Source organism: Grampus griseus, assembly GCF_964374135.1.
Source record: "Grampus griseus genome assembly, chromosome: 14".
Taxonomy (NCBI): Eukaryota; Metazoa; Chordata; class Mammalia; order Artiodactyla; family Delphinidae; genus Grampus; species Grampus griseus.
In genome coordinates, this window is record NC_139008.1 from 78,093,099 (window position 1) to 78,101,038 (window position 7,940).

Consider the following 7,940-nt stretch of genomic DNA (forward strand, 5'->3'; position numbering starts at 1 on the left):
TGGTACAATGTAGTAAGAAAGAATACAGCTCTAGAGCTGGACAGATCTGTGTTTAAATCCTTGCTCTGCCACTTACTAGCTTTGTGACTCTAAAAATCTTACTTTACTTCTGGAGGTCTGTTTCCTATGGTATAACCAGTATAACACCATTCTACTGTTCAAATGTCAGAAGGATTAAATAAGATGATGCCAATTAATACTTAAAGCAGTTATTATTATTATTACCTTAAACCAGGTCAGATACTGGAGCAATCACTCTGAAATCTATGAGTTCATACCAGGATATAATCTCTTAAAAAGCACAGACTATCATTATTCCTGAGAATCAGATATGGTTGCCACACATCTGTTCCTGTACACATGACAATGTGCATTTATACTTACACGTAAGAGTGTTTTTTATATATTCGTGTGAGCCATTCATGTTAGAGTTAGCATACTAACTTTACAAGCTCTGTGGCACTTATAACGGTTATGCAATAGAACATTCGCAAGTACCCAAAATAAACCTAGGTGACTTAGAAATATAAAGATGTGACCTAGAGTCTGCTCATTAAATATATATATATATTTATATAATATAAAATTTGGGTTACTCCTCTTTTAAGGCTTTCAGACTAAAAAACTAGTGCCTACAACTAGGAACTGTTATTATGGCTGCTGCTTATCCTGTTGCTTTTGAGTATTTAGATTTCAGACAAGAACCCTAGCTGTGACCACCAGAACTTCTAGAACACTAATGGAACCAACGGTTTTCAGGGTGTACTTCTCAGAGTGTGCTGAGAGACTGTAAGAGATATATACAGATGGAGGGGAAGTTGACATTTAAGGGACAATGTGAGAGCTGCCCCTTTAATCAGTTTTATATACTAGAGTTCACATAAAATTTTATTTGAAAGGGGGAAAGATACCTCACTACTTAAAAAAGGACAAAAAGGATTGAGAGCATCTCTAACATCCCAATCTAGCTTCAGGGAGACTGTGAGATGGGAAGCATTTCCCAATTTACTCCATTTTAAATAGGCATTCCAGCAAGACATACTGTGGGAGTGATTCCAACACCATGCTGCCTACATAAGAACTCCATAGGCTTAGTGCTGCTTGCTGTCAATACAGGTGAACAACCTGGCTTAAGAGAAGTGTGAAAAAGGGAAATCAATTAACGAGCAGGCCTAAGAGAACATCCAGATATGTCCATTTATAACCATTCCAGAAGCATGCTACTGGTCTTCATCTAAATGGCCTAAGACAAAAAGTAGGTTATTTTCAATCCCTTAATAAGTGTTCCATGCTGTCTCAAAACTACTCAAAATAATTTTCCCATAGTAATGGGAAATATATTTTTCTCACCATTCTTGAGCAACAAAATATGTAATTTATTTGAATCACCTTCTCACGTTTTTCTAAGCTATCTCCTAGAGTCAAGGCTTAAGCGAAAGCATTATTCTTAGAGCAGGTTTTGCCACTTGATGGCTCAATCCTTACTTTCCACAGAAGTTTTATTTATATTTTTCTGATCTCAAACCAGGATTCTAAGCACTCCCTGCATTAGGACACACCCAGTCTCAGTTCATATCTTTCACAAGAGCAAGAATTCTAATTGTTGACTTAAACGTACATTTAATAAATTCCACCACATTTCCACTAGATAGAAGTTTCTTCAGATATATCAAGTTTCAAGAGACCACTCATATAGGTCCTCAATTGTTGCCAGCTCCCATCAGAAAAGGAAAGCCTTACAGATTTTCAAGAGAAGCACAGGTTGCACAAGCTCTTAAATGGAGCACAGAGGGTTCAGAAAAAGAAAAGGCAGAGGGCAAAAGCCAGCAATTATCTGTCTAAGCAAAAATAACTGCTCAGAGGAGAGAAGGAACAAGACTGCCCTAAACCAAAACACTGGGAAAAGCAATGGACCATAAACAAACTTTCTTTTTAGATCCTTATACAGGCAACTTCAAACCTTATACAGTTGCTACTTCAACTAACTACCACCAGCACAATTCACTGGTAAAGAAGCTAGTGAAGCTAACTGCTTTAACTGCGGAGCCCACTTGGGATCCTTGGCTGTTAGCTAACATCCAAGCACAAAACATCACTAAGAAGTCATGAAGCACTCATGTGGGTCTTCATTAGCCAAACAGCTCACAGGGGCCCTATAAAAGCCTGTGTTCCAAACACAGACCTGGGAACCAGCCCAGACATATTCCATGGCTCACTTCATCACTGCACACGGTAGTGCCTTGATTTCCCTACTTGTGAAATCAGTCCTGAGAGAACTGAGAATGGTTTATGAAGTGCTTAGAAAAATGACACCAGTATTATTAATATTATAATACCATAAAGGCCAGCAAGGGGGCCTGTACACTTATAGTTCATCCTTATTAAAGACATCAACCAAGTCATATGAGAAGTAACAAACACAAACAACCCAAAGCTAAGTGACTCAAGTACAAATCTATATACCCTTACTGGAAAAGAAATTAGGATGTGGAGGGATTTATTTTTAATTCTAAGAGATGGTCAATGCAGGAGTCTCTTACAGATCACGTGCATGTTTTTGAATGATAACTCAATCTTAAACTGTGGCATATGTTCAGGGCAGCCTTCCCTTGGTAATTCTATTCAAAGTCTTTTATGCTCTTCTCTTAATTTCCAAACCTTTATTTCTGGAACACTGCTAAAATTCTTGAGATATCAGGATTTCTCTCGCTGCTGTCCTGGAACTAAGCTAGGGATCAATAAAACCAAAGAGGACTGTGAGTGCATCTCAAAGAAGTCCCAAAGGCAAAGGACAGGAACACATACATGGAGATGAGAGAACCAAGCACGGAAACAGTGAAAAGAATTTTGCATTTTACACGTATTAGAACAAAAATGTGCACCCCTAAATCAAAACTCACTTTACATAGTTGGCTCACATTTTATCCTTGACTTCCTATATATACACGCATATCCCCATATAATCAAGTTGATATATATATATCCCAATCTAAGAGGCCTATTAATATGTAGAGAGCCTTCTCTTTCCAGGGAGGCAGAATGTGGATTCTCATTTAAGCCGACCTCGAAACTGGCAGACATCAAAGGTAGGTCATGACCAAAACAAAGGTATAAGGGGTACTAAGACCGTAAGAGGCTGAGGGAGCACAATCATCCTTCTCCTCACTTTCTAATGGACAAGATCAGGCAAACAAACAAACAACAACAAAAATGCAGTCACATGGAACTGTGGCCACTCATGCTGGGCAAAACATGGGTGGCTGTTCTTATAAAGTGTCTCAACGATCAAGGTGGAAAGTGCCAACATGTAAACAAGAAACAGCCTCTACATTCAAGATACCAATTCAGTTAATTAGTGTGGGGCTTTGGTTCATACCAGTTTCAAATGCCAAGTTTCCAAACTAACAACATAAAATGTATATGCACATCAGCCAAACATGGCATTTGCTCCAGACTTAATACCACAAGTTCTCACAAAACTAGGGGAGGAAAAAATTTTGTAAGTTCATGTGATGCTAATAACACATCAAGCTCTGTGAATCTAACTAAAATTATTTACATAGGTGAGCAACATTTTTCTTAATGTTCATGCCTCTTAGGCAAGTAGACGAAAGTTACACTCTTGTGGAAAATATTTTACCTTCTGGAAGACATAACAGACTTTATGACATTCTTTAAAAGTGAAAGTCCTTTGGAAGTCTAGGTTGAACAAGTAGCTCATTACACAACAGTACTGGGCACCTTGATGTAAACTACAAATTAGGTTCTAATAAGAATTTCAAAAAAACTTTTGTAGTTTCACATCATTTTTAAAAAGTTTATCTAAGATTTAAACAGAGTAAAAAAACTCCGACATTTGATTTTTTCTCTGCACAAATGTATTGTTTCCAAACATTATCGCCAATATTTGCACCTTTTATTTGTATTTAATGTCATTTCAACACTAAAAAAGTGAACTGTATTTTATGTATACACCCACCCAGCCATTAACAAAATCAAGGTCTACTACAACTTATGCAATTTGTTATTTATGCATGGTTCTCAAAAGAAAAAATACTACTTAAATTCTGAAGTTTTTCTTTTTTTCCTCTAAGGTAGGGATCCCTAATTGCTCCTTTATAACAAAATAGCTCTATGTTCCTTGTTAAACTGAAATTTTCACAATTAAATGTGAAGTCACAAAACGTGTACATCACCTTAAATATATTAACCACCAGATTGCTAAATATTTAACATTTCACAATTCTAAAAATTATTTTTAACATTTTCCAAAATTTATAAGCAGTTACTTTAATATATAATGTACCTAATATAATTATGCTTTCAGCAATCAAATATAAATAATAAATGTAGGCATGTATGTTAATAATAAAAATAAAAATTCATTTTTACTTGATAAAAGCCTACTGATTATTTGGGAGCAAGTACATGTTCATGGAAAGGTTTGTTCTGATCAGAGAATGTTCAAGGTTTTTAGAAGCTTAGCAACTCTTGAGACTGGGTCATCAAAATAACAATAATCAAGAACTTACTTGACACTTAGTCTGTTCAACATGGTGGCGTTTTATTTTTAATATAAATAGTATTAGAACTTTTCCTGCACTCTGGTTTAAGGAAAAAAAGAGAAATTTAAGCAAAACAAATTCACAGTGGATATGTTTAAAATCAATGACTTTCAGAATAAACAGGAACAAGGGTCTTTAGAGATTCATAGCCCAATCTCCTCTATTTCCTACACAGAGACTATAAGAGCCAAAAAGCAAAGATTTAGTTAGTTCGAAGTATAGCAGCCTCTAATAAGGCAGTGTTAGGAAATTTTCAACAAGGGCCAAGACAAAGAAGGAACTTCTACTTAAAGTTCAATTAAATAGAATACCCATTCCCCACCCTCTAGTTAATTGAGGCTTTTTAATGAACCCTCACAGTTTACCTAAATTCCAGCCTTCAAGTCCAATTGTTCGACCTTTTTTCTTTTCTTTTTTTTTGGTGGGAGGGAGAGGGAATGCCAAAATCAGGGAACATTTGAAAGTGCAGAATATATGCTTTTTAAGAGCTCACAGTAAGTTTTCCCGTAGGGGGAAAATGGCTATTACCACTAAGGACATCGGTTAACATTATATCTTACGTATAATTTGCTAAATCAAACGAAAGCACCTTCACAAACTTCACCTCCAACACACCCTCAAAGAAATGCTATTCATATTACTCATTTAAAAAGTCGTATAATTCTATATCAAACACAAATTCAAGTCAAAATTATATCTACTTAATACTAAAAAGCATTTAAAGATTACAATACCCTTTAAATTATATATCTGATTCTTCTGATTACTAAACAAATTGTAAAAGCAATTAGTTAAGTCTCTAGTGGAATACCTGAACCAAGCTGCCTCCTTTTCACTCACCAAAATGTTACTTGGTAGCAAATGTCCAATGCAAATTCTCCCCTAAGGACCAACTGGTTATGTATCAAAGAATACACCAGTTCATTTTCCCATAAATTTATCTTGGTGTATCTTTATAAAATACCTGCAACAAAGTCTTAAAAGTACCCTTAAGTATCAACAACCACTATCCATCTTTGGTAGCAAGTACCTGTTCATGGAAAGGCCTGTTCTGATCAGAGAATCTTTAAGGTTTCTAAATGCTTAGCAACTCTTGAGATTGGGTCATCAAAACAGCAGTAATTGAATACTTAACATATTTTATACACAAGAGTGCAGAATGCAAACGATTAAAACAATATTAGCAACTTCAAAATTTTCTCTTAAACAAGGCACAAGTCATTTCTCTGTTCAGAACCCACATCTGCAACCAGCTCTAACCCGTTCCTTGAGGAATGTGGCTAGGCTGAAATTTTGGAAGTGCTGGCTTTGGTGGTGACCAAGGAGGAAGAAGTCTCTGGCTTCCCTGTTGCTGCAGTTCCCACCCTCCAAAATGAATATACCCACCGGTGTGAATTGACAATGTGGTCCAAAGAGCAAGGCAGGAACGGAGTCCAGATCCTCAAAATGGTAGTACAGGGCATAACCACTAGGCCACCTATCAGTTCAGTACAAAAAGTACAACCCTGTGCATCATGGTGCAAAAGCTGGGGCCTAGGTTTCGCATTGTGCATCTCACACCTATGGAAATAACAAGAGGAGTAAAATCTATAGAAATCAACACACCCTATGAAAGTGGGTGCTCACAGAAGACTGGTGTCAACACTTTTGCAAAGGCGGTTGGCTACTGAGATAATGAACAGCAACCGCAAGTCCAAAGTTGGAAAGAAAGAAAACTTTACAATCAACTCTGTTGAGTCTGACAATGAAGAACTCAACATGGGCTTGATGTTTACCAACAAGGCTTTGCAAATCATGACACCCATCTACATACTTATGAAAATTGCTACCCCACTAAAATCTAACATCCCTCAAGGATTTTCAACTCTCAAAGAGCTGAAAAGGTTGGGGCCATGAAGAAGGGAAGTAATCAGCAATTCCCCCAAACCTGTTACTCTGAGGTTTTAAACTTTTCCCTTTACCATCTGACCTTGGGAAGATATGGTGACACATTCAAAGCTTAAGGTGGAAGAATTCCAGAGAAGGGGCTTTCTGTGTACCAAGGATGTGCCAAGATGATTCCTCAAGAACAAATGTGGGTTGTCTAAGGGTCAACAGTTTTGAAAAAGGAAAAAGAGAGAACTTCTAAAACGCAGGGTAAATTCTTTAAAAGAAATAAAATCACTGCTCTTGACTCACTTGATCCTTCACCATGTTGCTGTCAGCTCACCAACTAAGAGTGTGTGAGTGTGTCTTGCTGGGTCCATTTTCCCATGGTCTGTAGAAGGCGCTGTGAAGCACATCCTGTTCTAGCTCTGGGGCCCTTCCCCCCTCTGCAGCCTTACCCAGTGCAGGGAATGCGCCCCCTACTGACTCCAACACTCATCGCCTTTAGCCGACTTGGCTGCGGTGCATTTTGGGTGGGGGCTGGTATTTTCTTCAAGGCCATAAACCAGAAGCAACAATGCGGATTTATAAGGAAACTGTATCAAGCTACCCAGGAGTTCTTTTGTTTTTGTTTTTTCCCCATTCTGAAGGTTCAAGACACTGGCACAAGAAGCATCAGGGAAAGAGATTGGGTGTGTGGGGATGGACAGCATCAAAATGGCAAACACAGGAAACAGTTTGGTTCTTTTCCCTCCTAAGCCTTTGTCTGAGAAATGGGGTTATGGCAAGAACTGTCCAGAGGAATTGGGAAGGCAAGAACATCAAGAAGACTCAGTGTGGGTATGTGTGTGGCTGAAAAGACTATTAGACCCTAGCGCCTGGTCTTGGGCAGAAGAGGAAGAGAAGCAATCGCGCCTTTTCCAGCAGACAGGCATCCAGGTTTGGGGGGAGGGGAAGGCAGGCAGGCAGCCCAGAGGAAAGAAGAGGTGAATAAAAGGGTGCTCAAAGAACTACTCCCCATTCATTGCACACACACACACAAAAAGAAAAAAGAAAAAAATCTTTCGCAGCTTTCTGGATTTCCATTTTTTACCATCTTACTGCAAAGTTGGGGCTCAGAATGCTCGCAAGAGGTCGTGCTGACCAGGCAGCTGCGATTGAGAAAAGGGGGTGGTGGAGGACTCCGTGGTCAGGATAGGAGGGGAGCTGGCTTGTTGGGGAGGAAGGATTGCACAGGGGAGGCAAAGACTTTCACTCCGTGCCATGCATGCTCCCCGCCCCCCAATCTATTCCCCCCCTCCCCCGACTAAAGGTGGGTAGACCTGGCAGAAAGCTCGTCCCAGAGATTGGGGGTGTGCGTGGGGGGCTCATTTTGGGCGGGGGGCGGGAGTAGTTCCAGGGATGGAAGAAGCTCGATTCTTGCTGGGGACGGGGTGGAGAGAGATGCCACTAGCCGCAAAAGCTCCGGCGGCCAGGGCGGCTGCTGGCCTCCGCGGGCTCACGGGGCGG

General features: G+C 39.3%; 1 protein-coding gene across 2 annotated transcripts in view; it reads right to left on the minus strand.

Annotated features, from left to right (window-relative positions):
• Nucleotides 1-7,940, minus strand: part of ADNP (activity dependent neuroprotector homeobox) — a 30,289-nt gene that overhangs the window by 22,118 nt on the left and 231 nt on the right. Inside the window, exon 1 of one of the 2 annotated variants that reach the window (XM_082669801.1) lies at nucleotides 5,952-6,066. The exons of the other annotated variant lie outside the window; for it this stretch is intronic. The gene's annotated coding sequence lies outside the window, so the exon portion shown is untranslated. Of the gene's footprint in view, nucleotides 1-5,951; nucleotides 6,067-7,940 lie in introns of those variants that run through there. 2 annotated transcript variants of the gene reach the window in all.